At 41.8% G+C, this 21,926-nt stretch overlaps 1 protein-coding gene and 1 long non-coding RNA gene across 4 annotated transcripts in view; one reads left to right on the top strand and one right to left on the bottom strand.

Moving 5' to 3' along the window:
* robo1 (roundabout, axon guidance receptor, homolog 1 (Drosophila)) overlaps positions 1 to 21,926 on the bottom strand; it is a 476,268-nt gene that overhangs the window by 361,662 nt on the left and 92,680 nt on the right. The gene's annotated exons all lie outside the window — the stretch shown is intronic.
* LOC127908755 (uncharacterized) lies at positions 18,591 to 21,115 on the top strand. The gene is made up of 5 exons (XR_008068345.1): positions 18,591 to 18,757; positions 19,241 to 19,309; positions 20,276 to 20,413; positions 20,483 to 20,551; positions 21,035 to 21,115. It is a non-coding gene; the product is annotated as an uncharacterized LOC127908755 (long non-coding RNA).

Here is a 21,926-nt window from a genome sequence, read left to right as displayed (position 1 = left end):
CAGACTTGTGTTGTATTACTAACACAGAGTCCCAAAGCATAAACATACAGTATGCTGTAATAAACCACTGACAGGTGTATGTTGAGCATGAAAAAAGGGGCATCTGGTCCACGGTACAGATTGCAGAACATTCTTCTATCTTGCATCATAGCCATTGGTCCCTGTCCCCGCCTCGGCCTGTCATACTGCAGTGAGTCAGTCAGTGATCCTGGCAGATCCTGGCTGCCAGAGAGAGGTCACTGATAGTGGACCTCGCTGAGGGGAATAAGAAGCATGGGTCCAGTCTAGGGATGGTTTAGATCAGTAGAGAGAAGGCATCCAAGCTATGAAAGGACAGTGAAATGTCTGGTATGGACAACTGTACCTACACAAATCATCCCGATCCCTTTCCTTATCATTATCATTAGAACAGAGCAGAGGTCGACCGATAATACAGAGCAGAGGTCGACCGATAATACAGAGCAGAGGTCGACCGGTAATACAGAGCAGAGGTCGACCGGTAATACAGAGCAGAGGTTGACCGGTAATACAGAGCAGAGGTCGACCGATGATACAGAGCAGAGGTCGACCGGTAATACAGAGCAGAAGTCGACCAATAATACAGAGCAGAGGTCGACCGATGATACAGAGCAGAGGTCGACCGGTAATACAGAGCAGAGGTCGACCGGTAATACAGAGCAGAGGTCGACCGGTAATACAGAGCAGAAGTCGACCTGTAATACAGAGCAGAGGTTGACCGTTAATACAGAGCAGAAGTCGACCAATAATACAGAGCAGAGGTCGACCGATGATACACAGCAGAGGTCAACCGGTAATACAGAGCAGAGGTCGACCGGTAATACAGAGCAGAGGTCGACCGATGATACACAGCAGAGGTCGACCGATGATACAGAGCAGAGGTCGACCGATGATACACAGCAGAGGTCGACCGATGATACACAGCAGAGGTCGACCGATGATACAGAGCAGAGGTCGACCGATAATCAGCATGAACGATTAATTAGGACCGATTTCAAGTTTTCATAACAATCGGTAATCTGCATTTTTGAACGCCGATTATGGCCAATTACATTGCACTCCACAAGGAGACTGCGTGGCAGGATGACCACCTGTTACGCGAGTACAGCAATGAGCCATGGTAAGTTGCTAGCTAGCATTAAACTTATCTTCTAAAAAAAATCTATCTTAAAATAATCACCAGGTAACTACACATGGTTTATGATATTACTAGTTTAACTAGCTTGTCCTGCGTTGCAAATAATCAATGCGGTGCCTGTTAATTTATCATCGAATCACAGCCTACTTCGCCAAACGGGTGATGATGATTTAACAAGCGCATTCGCGAACAAAGCACTGTCATTGCACCAATGTACCTCACCATAAACACCAATGCCTTTCTTAAAAGCAATACACACAAGTATATTTTTTTAAACCTGCATATTTAGTTAAAAGAAATTCATGTTAGCAGGCAATATTAACTAGGGAAGTTGTGTCACTTCTCTTGCGTTCAGTGCAAGCAGAGTCAGGGTATATGCAGCAGTTTGGTCCGCCTGGCTCGTTGCGAACTGTCTGAAGACAATTTCTTCCTAACAAAAACCGTAATTCATTTGCCAGAATTGTACATAATTATGAAATAACAATAAAGGTTGTGCAATGTAACAGCAATATTTAAACTTAGGGATGCCACCCATTCGATAAAATACGGAACGGTTCAGTATTTCACTGAAAGAATAAACGTTTTGTTTTCGAAATGATAGTTTCCGGATTTGACCATATTAATGACCTAATGCTCGTATTTCTGTGTGTTTAATATATTATATTATAATTAAGTCTATGATTTGATATTTGATAGAGCAGTCTGACTGAGCAGTGGGAGGCAGCAGCAGCAGACAGAAGAATTATACTGTAGCAACGCTGGGATCTAGGACAGAATAGTTATACTGTAGCCATGCTGGGATCTAGGACAGAATAGTTATACTGTAGCCACGCTGGGATCTAGGACAGAATAGTTATACTGTAGCCACGCTGGGATCTAGGACAGAATAGTTATACTATTGCCACGCTATACTGTAGCCATACTGGGATCTAGGACAGAATAGTTATACTGTAGCCATGCTGGGATCTAGGACAGAATAGTTATACTGTAGCCATGCTGGGATCTAGGACAGAATAGTTATACTGTAGCCATGCTGGGATCTAGGACAGAATAGTTATACTGTAGCCATGCTGGGATCTAGGACAGAATAGTTATACTGTAGCCACGCTGGGATCTAGGACAGAATAGTTATACTGTAGCCATGCTGGGATCTAGGACTAGTTATACTGGTGCCACATCTAGGACAGAATAGCCACGCTGGGATCTAGGACAGAATAGTTATACTGTAGCCATGCTGGGATCTGGGACAGAATAGTTATACTGTAGCCATGCTGGGATCTTGGACAGAATAGTTATACTGTAGCCACGCTGGGATCTAGGACAGAATAGTTATACTGTAGCCACGCTGGGATCTAGGACAGAATAGTTATACTGTAGCCATGCTGGGATCTTGGACAGAATAGTTATACTGTAGCCACGCTGGGATCTAGGACAGAATAGTTATACTGTAGCCATGCTGGGATCTGGGACAGAATAGTTATACTGTAGCCATGCTGGGATCTAGGACATAATAGTTATACTGTAGCCACGCTGGGATCTAGGACAGAAAAGTTATACTGTAGCCACGCTGGTATCTAGGACAGAATAGTTATACTGTAGCCACGCTGGGATCTAGGACAGAATAGTTATACTGTAGCCACGCTGGGATCTAGGACAGAATAGTTATACTGTAGCCACGCTGGGATCTAGGACAGAAAAGTTATACTGTAGCCACGCTGGGATCTAGGACAGAATAGTTATACTGTAGCCACGCTGGGATCTAGGACAGAATAGTTATACTGTAGCCATGCTGGGATCTAGGACAGAATAGTTATACTGTAGCCATGCTGGGATCTAGGACAGAATAGTTATAATGTAGCCACGCTATACTGTAGCCATACTGGGATCTAGGACAGAATAGTTATACTGTAGCCACGCTGGGATCTAGGACAGAATAGTTATACTGTAGCCACGCTGGGATCTAGGACAGAATAGTTATACTGTAGCCACGCTATACTGTAGCCATACTGGGATCTAGGACAGAATAGTTATACTGTAGCCACGCTGGGATCTAGGACAGCATAGTTATAATGTAGCCACGCTGGGATCTAGGACAGAATAGTTATAATGTAGCCACGCTATACTGTAGCCATACTGGGATCTAGGACAGAATAGTTATACTGTAGCCACGCTGGGAACTAGGACAGAATAGTTATACTGTAACCACGCTGGGATCTAGCACAGAATAGTTATACTGTAGCCATGCTGGGATGTAGGGCAGAATAGTTATACTGTAGCCATGCTGGGATCTAGGACAGAATAGTTCTACTGTAGCCTAGCTGGGATCTAGGACAGAATAGTTATACTGTAGCCTAACTGGGATCTAGGACCGAATAGTTATACTGTAGCCACACTGGGATGTAGGACAGAATAGTTATACTGTAGCCACGCTGGGATCTAGGACAGAATAGTTATGCTGTAGCCACGCTGGGATCTAGGACAGAATAGTTATACTGTAGCCACGCTGGGATCTAGGACAGAATAGTTATACTGTAGCCACGCTGGGATCTAGGACAGAAGCTCTGCTTACTATAATGTAGCTACCAGAGGCCAGATCTACAGCAGGGGTTGGAAGATTCTATAACTCAGCTACACATTTCCTATATTGAGCCAAGCTTATAGTTCAGATACGTTGACACACTAAAAACTGAGCGTAAAAGCATGAAGAACCTGGCTCGCAGCCACCAACTGAATCGTTATTCTATTAGGGCTTTGGAAGCTGCAGTTCTGAGCTCTGTGTGTAGAGGGGAGGAAGTCCTAAGAGCAGCTCAAGGAGACTGGGTGGGGTGACAGTAATGAGTGATAAACAGCATCACAGGCCTTTCATGGGGAGTACAAAGTGGTAGTTGCAGTAAAAATGCTCCATGAAAATGTGGAAATCCTAAAGCTGTAATGGGGTAAATGTATCAGGCTGCTTGCTGCCTGTGGCTGGAGACGTGAATGGTTATTGTGTCTGTCTGCTGTTCTGAGAGTGACTTAGCGTTGGACGTTATCTTAGCCCTGAAAGGCGTTCAAAAATAATGTTCAAGATGCTTAGGCCTACATGTTTGAATTCACCTATTTGCTTGAGATGTCATCACCATGGCTACTGCTGTAAGGTGGGAGCCCATCCAATAGCAGGTCTGTAGTGGTACATTTCAAGGTCACCTTGTGGTTAATTATGCTTTCAAGCAAGTCTGCCAGAGATATAGAGATCTCTCTCTCTATTGCTCTCTCTCTCTCTCTCTCTCAATTCAAAGGGCTTTATTGGCATGGGAAACAAATGTTTCTAGATCGAATCCCTGAGCTGACACTGTTCCTAGGCCATCATTGTAAATAAGAATTTGTTCTTAAACTGACTTGCCTAGTTAAATAAAAATTGCCTAGTTAAATTAAAACAAATTAAAAATAGATAATAAATAAAAGTGAAATAAACAATAGAAATTAACAATAAACATTAAACATAAAAGTAGTCTAGCTAGTTAATAACATCACTTCAGGAAGTAGAGGAAGAAAAGCTGAGGTGCTTTAATTGGACATAGAAAATGCATTTAATGGTTTTAGAAGGCTCAATGGAGGATGGTCTGAGAAGGCAATAATAATAATATATGCCATTTAGCAGATGCTTTTATCCAAAGCGACTTACAGTCATGTGTGCATACATTCTACGTATGGGTGGTCCCGGGAATCGAACCCACTACCCTGGTGTTACATGCGCCATGCTCTACCAACTGAGCTACAGAAGGACTACAAGTTGGTAAGGGGGAGGATCTATGAGTATAAATCAACTAATTAGTGGCCTCTCTTTTTTCTGCTAATTGAATCCCTTCTACTCAATCTCTTTATGGTGTTTTCCCCTGACAGACATAACCAAAGACCAGTTTTAGCATTTCAAAAGTGTATCCAAGCCATCCAGCAGGAGAACGGTCACCAAGGCAGGGAGGCAGGCTGATCTCAGGGGGGAGAAGTGGAGAAATAAATTGTAAGACAGAGATAAAGGCTGTCTTCAATGCCATCTTTCAGTCTCCCCAGTGGAGGAAATTAAAGGGAGGGAGGACGGATTATTGAATATTTTTTTAAATGCACAGGGCACAGCACCGCATGATAGCACAGCTTCTTCACCACAACAAAAGCGTAATGGGTTGGTTGGACTACCGGGAGTTAGTTCCTGAGCAGGCAGAATTTAGATCCACCAGGGTTGGGCTGCCTGGCCAGAGCACCACCAGTCTTTCTCCCATTTACTCAGCAGTTCTAATCTCCTCTGCCACCATATGGCCACCTTCAAACATAAAAAACTAACTCTGCCCTTGCCATGGAGTCTCCACTCAGCACATTGTCCATGAGGCTGTGGGGAAACAACACGCACTGTGAACAACGAGAGTCAGACCAAGAACAGTCCCTGAGCAACTGTCATGTACATGTGAGACTGCTCCGTCCACGTCCCCTCAACCTCCCACCCCTCTGTCCCCCTTCCTTCCACACCCTGGGGCAGCCTTTGTGTACCACCTCCCCCTCCACCCCTCAGTCCTTCAGTAATATCCCCTCCCCTCCTCCACGCCTCACAATCACCCTGTTGAGGCGACACAATGCTGCCTCCCCATCCCAGTCCCTTTCTGCTCGGCGGCCTGCTCTATCTGTCCAAGGCTCTCTGCTGACCAGACACTAAAAACACAAGTCTTTAAAAACTGGTCCCAAACAAAAAGGGGGGATAGGGGTGAGAGAAAAGGGAGAAGGGAGCGCTGCTGAGTTAACAACACCACTTTACACCAATGGACTGGTGAGGAAACCACACAGTAGAATGGAACAAACACAGCTGTGTTCAGGACAACTGTTGGAGAGAAATGTGTCACACAACATGTGGTCAGACACCTTTTTATGGCTTCAAGTAGCCACGAAATAATGTTTTATCACATTCAACTGTATGTTTCCCACATAATGTCTGGTTATTGATTGCTAAGTAATCCCATATGTCTGGGCTACAACTCTGAGAGGTCTACATGTTAGACTTGTCAAAGGAAAATGAAACAGCCAACATCATTCATCCAGTGTAGACACATCATCTATGGATTCCACACACAGGTCAAACAGAGGAGGCTTGATTTCTTTGTAAATGATTTTTAAAACAACCATAGTGACTGACCCACGAGTGTCATATCCATCAGCTCAGAAAGACGATTCCATCACTTCCAATTATGGGTGTGTTTTATTTAGGCACGAGGGAGTGTGGTATATGACCAATATATACCACGGATAAGGGATGTTCTTAAGCATGAATCAACATGGAGTGCCTGGATACAGCTCTTAGCAGTGGTATTTTGGCTATATACCACAAACCCAGAGGTGCCTTATTGCTATGGTCAGATTCGAGTTTATCGTCGAAGGAATGAGAGTTACACCGAGGCCTGTACTCTGGAGCAGAATCAATTTGGAGGTGGAGGGTCCGTCATGGTCTGGGGCGGTGTGTCACAGCATCATCGGACTGACCTTGTTGTCATTGCAGGCAATCTTAATGCTGTGTGTTACAGGGATGACATCCTCCTCCCTCATGTGGTACCCTTCCTGCAGGCTCATCCTGACATGCATAACAATGCCACCAGCCATACTGCTCATTCTGTGAGTGATTTCCTGCAAGACAGGAATGTCAGTGTTCTGCATTGGTCAGCGAAGAGCCCAGATCTCAATCCCATTGAGCACATCTGGGACCTGTTGGATCGGAGGGTGAGGGGTAGGGCCATTCCCCCCAGAAATGTCCGGGAACTTGCAGGTGCCTTGTTAATGACATCCTAGTATTGTTGGGTTGTAGACCTGTTAATGTCATCATAGTGTTGTTGGGTTGTAGACCTGTTAATGTCATCATAGTGTTGTTGGGTTGTAGACCTGTTAATGTCATCATAGTGTTGTTGGGTTGTAGACCTGTTAATGTCATCATAGTGTTGTTGGGTTGTAGACCTGTTAATGTCATCATAGTGTTGTTGGGTTGTAGACCTGTTAATGTCATCATAGCGTTGTTGGGTTGTAGACCTGTTAATGTCATCATAGTGTTGTTGGGTTGTAAAGACCTGTTAATGTCATCATAGTGTTGTTGGGTTGTAGACCTGTTAATGTCATCATAGCGTTGTTGGGTTGTAGACCTGTTAATGTCATCATAGTGTTGTTGGGTTGTAGACCTGTTAATGTCATCATAGTGTTGTTGGGTTGTAGACCTGTTAATGTCATCATAGTGTTGTTGGGTTGTAGACCTGTTAATGTCATCATAGTGTTGTTGGGTTGTAGACCTGTTAATGTCATCATAGTGTTGTTGGGTTGTAGACCTGTTAATGTCATCATAGTGTTGTTGGGTTGTAGACCTGTTAATGTCATCATAGTGTTGTTGGGTTGTAGACCTGTTAATGTCATCATAGTGTTGTTGGGTTGTAGACCTGTTAATGTCATCATAGTGTTGTTGGGTTGTGGAACCTGTTAATGTCATCATAGTGTTGTTGGGTTGTAAAGACCTGTTAATGTCATCATAGTGTTGTTGGGTTGTAAGACCTGTTAATGTCATCATAGCGTTGTTGGGTTGTAGACCTGTTAATGTCATCATAGTGTTGTTGGGTTGTGGACCTGTTAATGTCATCATAGTGTTGTTGGGTTGTGGAACCTGTTAATGTCATCATAGTGTTGTTGGGTTGTAGACCTGTTAATGTCATCATAGTGTTGTTGGGTTGTAGACCTGTTAATGTCATCATAGTGTTGTTGGGTTGTAGACCTGTTAATGTCATCATAGTGTTGTTGGGTTGTAGACCTGTTAATGTCATCATAGTGTTGTTGGGTTGTAGACCTGTTAATGTCATCATAGTGTTGTTGGGTTGTGGACCTGTTAATGTCATCACAGTGTTGTTGGGTTGTGGACCTGTTAATGTCATCATAGTGTTGTTGGGTTGTAGACCTGTTAATGTCATCATAGTGTTGTTGGGTTGTAGACCTGTTAATGTCATCATAGTGTTGTTGGGTTGTGGACCTGTTAATGTCATCATAGTGTTGTTGGGTTGTAGACCTGTTAATGTCATCATAGTGTTGTTGGGTTGTAGACCTGTTAATGTCATCATAGTGTTGTTGGGTTGTAGACCTGTTAATGTCATCATAGTGTTGTTGGGTTGTAGACCTGTTAATGTCATCATAGTGTTGTTGGGTTGTGGAACCTGTTAATGTCATCATAGTGTTGTTGGGTTGTAGACCTGTTAATGTCATCATAGTGTTGTTGGGTTGTAGACCTGTTAATGTCATCATAGTGTTGTTGGGTTGTGGACCTGTTAATGTCATCATAGTGTTGTTGGGTTGTAGACCTGTTAATGTCATCATAGTGTTGTTGGGTTGTAGACCTGTTAATGTCATCATAGTGTTGTTGGGTTGTAGACCTGTTAATGTCATCATAGTGTTGTTGGGTTGTAGACCTGTTAATGTCATCATAGTGTTGTTGGGTTGTGGACCTGTTAATGTCATCATAGCGTTGTTGGGTTGTAGACCTGTTAATGTCATCATAGCGTTGTTGGGTTGTAGACCTGTTAATGTCATCATAGTGTTGTTGTAGGTTGTCATCATAGACCTGTTAATGTCATCATAGTGTTGTTGGGTTGTAGACCTGTTAATGTCATCATAGTGTTGTTGGGTTGTAGACCTGTTAATGTCATCATAGTGTTGTTGGGTTGTAGACCTGTTAATGTCATCATAGTGTTGTTGGGTTGTAGACCTGTTAATGTCATCATAGTGTTGTTCATAGGTTGTTGGGTTGGACCTGTTAATGTCATCATAGTGTTGTTGGGTTGTAGACCTGTTAATGTCATCATAGTGTTGTTGGGTTGTAGACCTGTTAATGTCATCATAGTGTTGTAGACCTGTTAATGTCATCATAGTGTTGTTGGGGACCTGTTAATGTCATCATAGTGTTGTTGGGTTGTAGACCTGTTAATGTCATCATAGTGTTGTTGGGTTGTAGACCTGTTAATGTCATCATAGTGTTGTTGGGTTGTAGACCTGTTAATGTCATCATAGTGTTGTTGGGTTGTGGACCTGTTAATGTCATCATAGTGTTGTTGGGTTGTAGACCTGTTAATGTCATCATAGTGTTGTTGGGTTGTAGACCTGTTAATGTCATCATAGTGTTGTTGGGTTGTAGACCTGTTAATGTCATCATAGTGTTGTTGGGTTGTAGACCTGTTAATGTCATCATAGTGTTGTTGGGTTGTAGACCTGTTAATGTCATCATAGTGTTGTTGGGTTGTAGACCTGTTAATGTCATCATAGTAGACCTGTTGTCATTGGGTTGTAGACCTGTTAATGTCATCATAGCGTTGTTGGGTTGTAGACCTGTTAATGTCATCATAGTGTTGTTGGGTTGTAGACCTGTTAATGTCATCATAGTGTTGTTGGGTTGTGGAACCTGTTAATGTCATCATAGTGTTGTTGGGTTGTAGACCTGTTAATGTCATCATAGTGTTGTTGGGTTGTGGAACCTGTTAATGTCATCATAGTGTTGTTGGGTTGTGGACCTGTTAATGTCATCATAGTGTTGTTGGGTTGTGGACCTGTTAATGTCATCATAGCGTTGTTGGGTTGTAGACTTGTTAATGTCATCATAGTGTTGTTGGGTTGTAAAGACCTGTTAATGTCATCATAGTGTTGTTGGGTTGTAGACCTGTTAATGTCATCATAGTGTTGTTGGGTTGTAGACCTGTTAATGTCATCATAGTGTTGTTGGGTTGTGGAACCTGTTAATGTCATCATAGTGTTGTTGGGTTGTGGACCTGTTAATGTCATCATAGTGTTGTTGGGTTGTAGACCTGTTAATGTCATCATAGTGTTGTTGGGTTGTAGACCTGTTAATGTCATCATAGTGTTGTTGGGTTGTAGACCTGTTAATGTCATCATAGCGTTGTTGGGTTGTAGACCTGTTAATGTCATCATAGCGTTGTTGGGTTGTAGACCTGTTAATGTCATCATAGTGTTGTTGGGTTGTAGACCTGTTAATGTCATCATAGTGTTGTTGGGTTGTGGACCTGTTAATGTCATCATAGTGTTGTTGGGTTGTAGACCTGTTAATGTCATCACAGTGTTGTTGGGTTGTAGACCTGTTAATGTCATCATAGTGTTGTTGGGTTGTAGACCTGTTAATGTCATCATAGTGTTGTTGGGTCATCATAGTGTTGTTGGGTTGTAGACCTGTTAATGTCATCATAGTGTTGTTGGGTTGTAGACCTGTTAATGTCATCATAGTGTTGTTGGGTTGTAGACCTGTTAATGTCATCATAGTGTTGTTGGGTTGTAGACCTGTTAATGTCATCATAGTGTTGTTGGGTTGTAGACCTGTTAATGTCATCATAGTGTTGTTGGGTTGTAGACCTGTTAATGTCATCATAGTGTTGTTGGGTTGTAGACCTGTTAATGTCATCATAGTGTTGTTGGGTTGTAGACCTGTTAATGTCATCATAGTGTTGTTGGGTTGTAGACCTGTTAATGTCATCATAGTGTTGTTGGGTTGTGGAACCTGTTAATGTCATCATAGTGTTGTTGGGTTGTAGACCTGTTAATGTCATCATAGTGTTGTTGGGTTGTAGACCTGTTAATGTCATCATAGTGTTGTTGGGTTGTGGACCTGTTAATGTCATCACAGTGTTGTTGGGTTGTGGACCTGTTAATGTCATCATAGTGTTGTTGGGTTGTAGGACCTGTTAATGAGTGTTGTTGGGTTGTAGACCTGTTAATGTCATCATAGTGTTGTTGGGTTGTAGACCTGTTAATGTTATCATAGTGTTGTTGGGTTGTAAGACCTGTTAATGTCATCATAGTGTTGTTGGGTTGTAGACCTGTTAATGTCATCATAGTGTTGTTGGGTTGTAGACCTGTTAATGTTATCACAGTGTTGTTGGGTTGTAGACCTGTTAATGTCATCATAGTGTTGTTGGGTTGTAGACCTGTTAATGTCATCACAGTGTTGTTGGGTTGTGGACCTGTTAATGTCATCATAGTGTTGTTGGGTTGTAGACCTGTTAATGTCATCATAGTGTTGTTGGGTTGTAGACCTGTTAATGTCATCATAGCGTTGTTGGGTTGTAGACCTGTTAATGTTATCACAGTGTTGTTGGGTTGTAGACCTGTTAATATCTTCCTAGTGTGTCTACACAGGGTTAGGGTTGGGGTTATAGAGTCCAGTGCCATGTTGGGCTGGAGACTTGTTATTCTCCTCGGGGTTTAACTATGTCTTCTCTCAGCTCAGCCCCACAGACAGCCTGACGCACACTGATGCATTAACTAAGCCTTTAACCAGTGCAGTGACCATACATACCCAGTGTCTCCACACACCCCTCCCTCACCCCTCAACCCGGCCTGGGAAGAGGTACCACTGCATTCTTCAGGGGTTTAAAATACGGAGAGAGGGGCACAGTGAGGTTTCCTCCGGTTCCTCCAATCAGAACTATCTCAGTGTCCTCTATTAGAAGTGCTTATTAGTCCGGGTGCAGCCTGAGTCTGCAAATTACACAACTATTGATGTCAAATGGATGTGGTAATTCATCCAATTAAAGTGTTATTTTAGGCCCACTAAAGGAAGAGGGTTTAGGGGAAAGTAGCTCATTAAGAGTCACTGACTGTAGATTTATCTCCGTCAAACAAACCGCTATGAAATGTTTATCTAGTCAGTCACTAATGACCAGGGTGAGTTGGTGATTTAGACATAACTCTCTCTCTCTCTCTCTCTCTCTCTCTCTCTCTCTCTCTCTCTCTCTCTCTCTCTCTCTCTCTCTCCTCTCTCCCTCCCCTCTCCCTCCCTCCCTCCCTCCCTCCCTCCCTCCCTCCCCCTCCCTCCCCTCCCTCCCTCCCTCCCTCCCCTCCCTCCGAGTTGTACACAGATCATGTGGGCCGTCCTCCTGCATTCCTCTGCTAACTACTCAGTGTGGTTTGATAGAGCTAAAACCAGAGTTGGACTAATCCTGGATCTCAGGGTGTAAACTGTGCTTGATTAGGATTAGAGAAATGGGGATTAGGTGTCTGAAAGCTGTTCATGGAGCTTTGTGGAATCTGTCATCTCAAACTGGTGTCACAGATTAGAATTTAAAATAAATCACACTTTGTGCTTACTTGGGCTCAGCAGTAAACACAAAGGTATCCTTTATACACCACAGAGTGCTGATGTTGGTTTTTATTTTTCTATCAAACACAGTCCATGAAAGTGTGTGTTGGGTACAGAGTGGGAGAGTCTATAATGACTGCAGGTATTAGACAGGGTGGAATGTGAAAGTGAGAGGAGTGGAGGTGGAGACAGGGTTCACCTGTGAGCTGAGCTCTGGTGCTCATTAATTGGCTGTGGTGCCTGCTGTGTCCTGTCATACCACCAGTTGGGGGGGGCTACAATTTATTATCTACATTTAGGAGTCAATTTGTCAAGACCTCAACTGCTCTGGGCTGAGGCTGATGAATAGAGGTTCACTCTCACTGCCCGGCCCTTTAACCAACATCCTGGCTCTGACACACACACACACACACACACACACACACACACACACACACACACACACACACACACACACACACACACACACACACACACACACACACACACACACACACACACACACACACACACACACACACACACACACACACACACACACACACACACACGGGAGGCTACACCTAGACATTATCACACAGGAGAGGCAACTGGAGAGAGAGAAAGCAAGCAGGAGTGATTCATCTACTAAAGTCTGTCCATCATGTCTGTTAAAACTGAATACTCATTTTGACTTGGCAGTTGGCACCTTCAGTTTGTGTATTTAGATACCTGTACAGTTTGTGTATTTAGATACCTGTACAGTTTGTGTATTTAGATACCTGTACAGTTTGCGTATTTAGATACCTGTACAGTTTGCGTATTTAGATACCTGTACAGTTTGTGTATTTAGATACCTGTACAGTTTGTGTATTTAGATACCTGTACAGTTTGCGTATTTAGATACCTGTACAGTTTGCGTATTTAGAATCCTGTACAGTTTGCGTATTTAGATACCTGTACAGTTTGCGTATTTAGATACCTGTACAGTTTGTGTATTTAGATACCTGTACAGTTTGTGTATTTAGATACCTGATACCTGTAGTTTGCGTATTTAGATACCTGTACAGTTTGTGTATTTAGATACCTGTACAGTTTAGATACCTGTACATTTAGATACCTGTACAGTTTGTGTATTTAGATACCTGTACAGTTTGCGTATTTAGATACCTGTACAGTTTGTGTATTTAGATACCTGTACAGTTTGTGTATTTAGATACAGTTTGTGTATTTAGATACCTGTACAGTTTGCGTATTTAGATACCTGTACAGTTTGCGTATTTAGATACCTGTACAGTTTGTGTATTTAGATACCTGTACAGTTTGTGTATTTAGATACCTGTACAGTTTGCGTATTTAGATACCTGTACAGTTTGTGTATTTAGATACCTGTACAGTTTGTGTATTTAGATACCTGTACAGTTTGCGTATTTAGATACCTGTACAGTTTGCGTATTTAGATACCTGTACAGTTTGCGTATTTAGATACCTGTACAGTTTGTGTATTTAGATACCTGTACAGTTTGTGTATTTAGATACCTGTACAGTTTGCGTATTTAGATACCTGTACAGTTTGTGTATTTAGATACCTGTACAGTTTGCGTATTTAGATACCTGTACAGTTTGTGTATTTAGATACCTGTACTAGTACACGTGGACAAATGTCTGCACTGGTTTAAACCCGACCTTATGTCAACTGGTGAAACAGTAAAGTTGACTGATAATGACTGATTGAAACATACCTAGGTTACTTCCCCTTCAGTCAACAGAAGCCGAGTGCAAAATGACTCCAACTTATTGTTTTCAATGCAGCTGAAATGAAGGAAGTGCAGCTCTTGACCTTCAGTCCAGCAGGATGTTTACAGTATCATCAAGGTGAGTAAGGTCTGGTGGGGAGAACTCTGAGGACCGATAGCAGGCTGAGATAGGAGAACTCTGAGGACCGATAGCAGGCTGAGATAGGAGCCATTTAGGGTTTAGCAACAGGATGAATCACATGATAACAGGGGACCACGTGATGGACATGGGTATCAATGTACTACCTCTGAAAGAGCCAGACGGCAAACCAGCAAGTCATCACAGGTCTGAGAGGGGTAAAGATCACCTCTCACTCATACACTCACTGATAAGCCTCACCTTATCATGACCATAAAGTGCAAGTAATGAAGATGATTCACTGATAATGTAGAAACAATACAAATCAAATTACTTGTAACTGACCAAATTCCTAGTTCACACAGGAGCATTCTTGACACAGCCCCACCCAGGGAGGATCAGCCCTGGTCTGCTCTGCCATGGAGGTTGAAATGTGACCCCTGACCTCTATCCCTGCAGATGCTACACTACACTGATTCCCCCTCTGAATGGCACACATACACAATCCATGTCTCAATTGTCTCAAGGCTTAAGAATCCTTCTTTAACCTGTCTCCTCTCCTTCGTCTTTAACCTGTCTCCTCTCCTTCATCTTGAACCTGTCTCCTCTCCTTCATCTTTAACCTGTCTCCTCTCCTTCATCTTTAACCTTTCTCCTCTCCTTCATCTTTAACCTGTCTCCTCCTCTTCATCTACACTGATTTGTAGTTGATTTAACAAGTCACATCAAAAAGGGATCATAGTTTCACCTGGATTCACCTGGTCAGTCTGTCATGGAAGAGCAGGTGTTCCTAATGATTTGTCCACTCAGTATATCTCTCTCTCTATTATATGTGAGAATAATTTGAATGTGCTGGTGTTATTATAGTCTTTTTTGTCCAACAATAAATACATTTTATTTCTTGGGGGCCAAAGAAAACCACCAGAGGGCCGCCAGTTAGGGAACCCTGCTATAGAGTGAGAAGACACAGCTCACAGAGTGTTGTTGGCATCTCTTCTGTCAACTAGACCCGTACATGCATACCTTACAACTTACATTTCAGTTTCAATTACAATATACATTTTTTATGGAGTCAATCACCATCATTCCCAGCCATATAATTTCTTCATTTAGTTTTAAGTTGTTCTAACTCTGTTCATGATCTGCTGAAATAGTAAGTGTTTTAAAGCACATTAACCAGAGTACTAAGCATTAAGTACAGGTAGGCTATAATATTCTGCCAGGTTTAAACTGGAAAACAATTCCCTGAGACTTAGATGTAATTACATCGGCCAACTGAAGCTATAATACACTGCAATCAACAGGAGACTGGAAGTCATAACTGTTTCTTTCAATAGTAACCTGCCTTTCATGAGTTTACAATCAACTGTCATTACATCAAAGTTGCAATACATACAAATCTGTTTTATGCTATGAAAAGCATGTGAACTGTGAACCTAAACATTTAAAATCAGTGTTGGGTCAAAATGAATAAGGTGGATCTCTGCTATATATCCACTCTGGGATGGCAGGCATTAGCCACCTCATAACAGGGTATGAGCAACTGACCTGGAAAGCCCAGAGTGTATGGCCCAGGTCTATAAAGGCACTGATGTGAGAGAATGTGAGAAAAAGAGAGAGAGAGAGAGAGAGAATGAGAAAGAGACCCAGAGGGAAAGAGAGGAAGAGAAAGAGTGAGAAGAAAAGCGAGAGAGATAGAAAGAGAGAGGAAGAGAAAGAGAGAGATAGATAGAAAGAGAGAGAGAGAAGAGAGAGAGAGAGAGAGAGAGAAGAGAGAGAGAGAGAGAGAGAGAGAGAGAGAGAGAGAGAGAGAGAGAGAGAGAGAGAGAGAGAGAGAAAGAGATAGAGAAGAGAGAGAGAGAATGAGAGAGATAGATAGAGAGAGAGAGAATGAGAGAGATAGATAGAAAGAGAGAGAGAGAGACTCAGAGAGAGAGAAAGAGGGGAAGAGAGAGAGAATGAAAAAGAGAGAGAGAGAAAGAGAAAGAGAGAGGAAGAGAGAGATAGAAAGAGAGAGAATGAGAGAGAGAGAGAGAGAAAGAGAAAGAGAAGAAAAGCGAGAGCGAGAGAATGAGAGAGATAGAAAGAGAGAGAAGGAGAGAGAGAGCGAGAGAGAAAGAAAAAGAGAGAAGAAAAGCGAGCGAGAGAGAGAGAGATAGAAAGAGAGAGAGAGAATGAGAGAGAAAGAAAGAGAGAGAGAGAGAGAATGAGAGAGAGAGAGAAAGAGAGAGAGAGAGAGAATGAGAGAGATAGAAAGAGACTCAGAGAGAGATAGGGAGAGAGGGGGGAGACTCAGAGAGTGAGAGAGTAATGGACAGAGAGAGAGACAGAGAGAGAACCATTTGCACATCATTACAACACTTTATATACATAATATGACATTTGTAAAGTCTTTATTCTTTTGAAACTTCTGTACATGTAATGTTTACTGTTCATTTTTATTTTACTTTTGTATATTATCTACCTCACTTGCTTTTGCAATGTTAACACATGTTGCCCATGCCAATAAAGCCCATTGAATTGAGAGAGAGAGAGAGAGGAGAGAGGAGAGAGGAGAGAGGAGAGAGGAGAGAGAGAGAGAGAGAGAGAGAGAGAGAGAGAGAGAGAGAGAGAGAGAGAGAGAGAGAGAGAGAGAAGATTTGGAGTATATTGGTTCTGTACGTTCAACTAACCCAGCAGTGTTGTTGTGGCTGTTCTGGCATAACACTCCTGAGTTCACTGCTTTATTACATCACAATATTGAGAGAGTCTGGCGGGACACGAACCAAACAGCACGCAATAGAGGAAGAAAATTAGCCACAAAATGATTACGTCTGAGTAATGGATTGCTGAACAATGTCTTTGATGCCAAAATGCCACCAGCAAAATGGTGTATGTTTGAAATGAATGCCACATTGTATATGCATTTCCATTTTGACAAGTAGAACAAGTTCCCACAGCACCACACAAAGCTACACAGTAGTTGCAACACAGTAAGAGTAGTTATACGTCAGAATGTAAAACTGGGAACCAATCTCCTTCATGTCCAAACAGAACACAGATGAGCTGGTGTTGGGTTGTCAGTAGTTACCACAGCGACAAAGTCATAAACCCTGCCAATTTCTCAAATTTCTCTTCGTAAAATGGGATTTTAAACCTAATCCTCCTAACCCTAACCCTAACCTTCAGGACAGTGCTTTGTCACAGTGCTAACTTTAGGCTTAAATTAAGACCAACAAGCATGATTTGTTTTCATGATAGACTATTAGACTTTGTGGCTGTGGTAACTAGTGGAAACCACACCTGTTATAGAAATGGACAGTGGTGGGAGAACATACTGTACTTGAGTACAAGAAAAAACACCATAACAGAAAGTAAAGACACGGTAATAGAACGTTATTCCAGTTAAAGTCACCCACTACTTGAGTAAAATTCTAAAAGTATTTGATTTTAAATATCAAAAGTAAATGCAACTGCTAAATTATACTTATGTATCAAAAGTAAAAGTATTACTCATTTACAATTCCTTATATTAAGCAAAGCAGACGGCACAAGTTTCTTGCTTAAAAAATGTCCTGCTAGCCAGGGGCACACTCTGACACTCAGACATTATTTACAAAAGATGCATTATGTTTAGTGAGTCCTCCAGATCAGAGACAGTAGATGACCAGGGATGTTCTCTTGATAAGTGTGTGAATTAGACAATGTTCCTGTTTTGTTAACCATTCAAAATGTAACTAGTACTTTTGGTTGTCAGGGAAAATGTATCGAGTAAAAAGTACAATATTTCCTTTAGGAATGTAGTGAAGTAAAACTAAAAGTTGTCAAAAATAGAAATAGTAAAGTAAAGTACAGATACCCCCCCAAAAGTATACTTAAGTAGTACTATAAAGTATTTTTCCTTAAGTACTTTACAACACTGGAAATGGACCACGCTATCACCAGGACAAACACTGCAGCCCAATATCCACAGGGTCCACCACTATCTGTTTGAGTGATGAGGACAGCTCCCTCCAAGCCTCCCACAGGAATCACTGTGATAGGCCTGCATACTGCACTCTGTTCAAGCAGTTCAGGGTTAGAAAGCTAGTCCGCCCCCTCACCCATCCCTGAAAGTAGACTTTTTGCAGTCAAAAACAGCAGAAGTACTTTTTACAGTATACTGATGCACTCTCAGTAGCCTTTGATTGATCATGCTGTTCATGTCAGGAGAAGTAGGCCAATAGGCCTCTCAGCCATTTGCATGTTATTGCATAATTTAGTTGGTCTTTATTAAATTGTACCTTTATTTAACTAGGCAAGTCAGTTAAGAACAAATTCTTATTTACAATGACAGTCTACCCGGATGACGCTGGGCCAATTGTGCGTCGCCCTATGGGACTCCCAACCATGGCCAGATGTGATACAGCCTGGATTTGAACCAGGGACTGTAGTGACACCTCTTGCACTGAGATGCAGTGCCTTAGACCGCTGCACCACTCAGGAGTCTTAAAGAGAAATAAGAACAGGTACTACTGTACTTAAACACCATCTAAAGCTCTGCACCACTCAGGAGTCTTAAAGAGAAATAAGAACAGGTACTACTGTACTTAAACACCATCTAAAGCTCTGCACCACTCAGGAGTCTTAAAGAGAAATAAGAACAGGTAGTACTGTACTTAAACACCATCTGAAGCTCTGCACAACTCAGGAGTCTTAAAGAGAAATAAGAACAGGTACTACTGTACTTAAACACCATCTGAAGCTCTGCACCACTCAGGAGTCTTAAAGAGAAATAAGAACAGGTAGTACTGTACTTAAACACCATCTGAAGCTCTGCACCACTCAGGAGTCTTAAAGAGAAATAAGAACAGGTAGTACTGTACTTAAACACCATCTAAAGCTCTGCACCACTCAGGAGTCTTAAAGAGAAATAAGAACAGGTAGTACTGTACTTAAACACCATCTGAAGCTCTGCACCACTCAGGAGTCTTAAAGAGAAATAAGAACAGGTACTACTGTACTTAAACACCATCTGAAGCTCTGCACCACTCAGGAGTCTTAAAGAGAAATAAGAACAGGTAGTACTGTACTTAAACACCATCTGAAGCTCTTCACCACTCAGGAGTCTTAAAGAGAAATAAGAACAGGTACTACTGTACTTAAACACCATCTAAAGCTCTGCACCACTCAGGAGTCTTAAAGAGAAATAAGAACAGGTAGTACTGTACTTAAACACCATCTGAAGCTCTGCACCACTCAGGAGTCTTAAAGAGAAATAAGAACAGGTAGTACTGTACTTAAACACCATCTGAAGCTCTTCACCACTCAGGAGTCTTAAAGAGAAATAAGAACAGGTACTACTGTACTTAAACACCATCTGAAGCTCTGCACCACTCAGGAGTCTTAAAGAGAAATAAGAACAGGTAGTACTGTACTTAAACACCATCTGAAGCTCTTCACCACTCAGGAGTCTTAAAGAGAAATAAGAACAGGTACTACTGTACTTAAACACCATCTGAAGCTCTGCACCACTCAGGAGTCTTAAAGAGAAATAAGAACAGGTAGTACTGTACTTAAACACCATCTGAAGCTCTGCACCACTCAGGAGTCTTAAAGAGAAATAAGAACAGGTAGTACTGTACTTAAACACCATCTAAAGCTCTGCACCACTCAGGAGTCTTAAAGAGAAATAAGAACAGGTAGTACTGTACTTAAACACCATCTAAAGCTCTGCACCACTCAGGAGTCTTAAAGAGAAATAAGAACAGGTACTACTGTACTTAAACACCATCTAAAGCTCTGCACCACTCAGGAGTCTTAAAGAGAAATAAGAACAGGTAGTACTGTACTTAAACACCATCTGAAGCTCTGCACCACTCAGGAGTCTTAAAGAGAAATAAGAACAGGTAGTACTGTACTTAAACACCATCTGAAGCTCTGCACCACTCAGGAGTCTTAAAGAGAAATAAGAACAGGTACTACTGTACGTAAACACCATCTAAAGCTCTGCACCACTCAGGAGTCTTAAAGAGAAATAAGAACAGGTACTACTGTACTTAAACACCATCTGAAGCTCTGCACCACTCAGGAGTCTTAAAGAGAAATAAGAACAGGTAGTACTGTACTTAAACACCATCTGAAGCTCTTCACCACTCAGGAGTCTTAAAGAGAAATAAGAACAGGTACTACTGTACTTAAACACCATCTGAAGCTCTTCACCACTCAGGAGTCTTAAAGAGAAATAAGAACAGGTAGTACTGTACTTAAACACCATCTGAAGCTCTTCACCACTCAGGAGTCTTAAAGAGAAATAAGAACAGGTACTACTGTACTTAAACACCATCTGAAGCTCTGCACCACTCAGGAGTCTTAAAAAGAAATAAGAACAGGTACTACTGTACTTAAACACCATCTAAAGCTCTGCACCACTCAGGAGTCTTAAAGAGAAATAAGAACAGGTAGTACTGTACTTAAACACCATCTGAAGCTCTGCACCACTCAGGAGTCTTAAAGAGAAATAAGAACAGGTAGTACTGTACTTAAACACCATCTGAAGCTCTGCACCACTCAGGAGTCTTAAAGAGAAATAAGAACAGGTAGTACTGTACTTAAACACCATCTGAAGCTCTGCACCACTCAGGAGTCTTAAAGAGAAATAAGAACAGGTAGTACTGTACTTAAACACCATCTGAAGCTCTTCACCACTCAGGAGTCTTAAAGAGAAATAAGAACAGGTACTACTGTACTTAAACACCATCTGAAGCTCTGCACCACTCAGGAGTCTTAAAGAGAAATAAGAACAGGTAGTACTGTACTTAAACACCATCTGAAGCTCTTCACCACTCAGGAGTCTTAAAGAGAAATAAGAACAGGTAGTACTGTACTTAAACACCATCTGAAGCTCTGCACCACTCAGGAGTCTTAAAGAGAAATAAGAACAGGTACTACTGTACTTAAACACCATCTAAAGCTCTGCACCACTCAGGAGTCTTAAAGAGAAATAAGAACAGGTACTACTGTACTTAAACACCATCTGAAGCTCTGCACCACTCAGGAGTCTTAAAGAGAAATAAGAACAGGTAGTACTGTACTTAAACACCATCTAAAGCTCTGCACCACTCAGGAGTCTTAAAGAGAAATAAGAACAGGTAGTACTGTACTTAAACACCATCTAAAGCTCTGCACCACTCAGGAGTCTTAAAGAGAAATAAGAACAGGTACTACTGTACTTAAACACCATCTAAAGCTCTGCACCACTCAGGAGTCTTAAAGAGAAATAAGAACAGGTAGTACTGTACTTAAACACCATCTGAAGCTCTGCACCACTCAGGAGTCTTAAAGAGAAATAAGAACAGGTAGTACTGTACTTAAACACCATCTGAAGCTCTGCACCACTCAGGAGTCTTAAAGAGAAATAAGAACAGGTAGTACTGTACTTAAACACCATCTGAAGCTCTTGTTGTTTGAAGTGTATTTAACTGTCACTTCTGTACAATAAAGGAATAGACTATTTATTCCTGGATGTTCTAATTGATGTTAAAATGTGTAGTCCTACTTCACATTGTATAGCCTTGCAAACAAAAGGAAACATTTTGCCCCAGCACTGATCATACATGTTTAGGTTCACAGGTCTCAGTTTCACACTTTCATAATTGACCTGCTATTGAAAAAGTATAGACCTAGGCTACTTTTCTTAGCAACGAATTACTTGGCTATGTAAGTACAGTGAGGGATGGTACCATGTATTATCATACATTATAGAATATAATGCATAGATTGTGCAGTAAAAGTACATTAATATATGCAATTGAATGGTACATCTTATATTCATAC

The sequence above is a fragment of the Oncorhynchus keta genome, chromosome 18 (assembly GCF_023373465.1).
Source record: "Oncorhynchus keta strain PuntledgeMale-10-30-2019 chromosome 18, Oket_V2, whole genome shotgun sequence".
Taxonomy (NCBI): Eukaryota; Metazoa; Chordata; class Actinopteri; order Salmoniformes; family Salmonidae; genus Oncorhynchus; species Oncorhynchus keta.
This window is presented reverse-complemented; position numbering and strand designations above follow the sequence as displayed.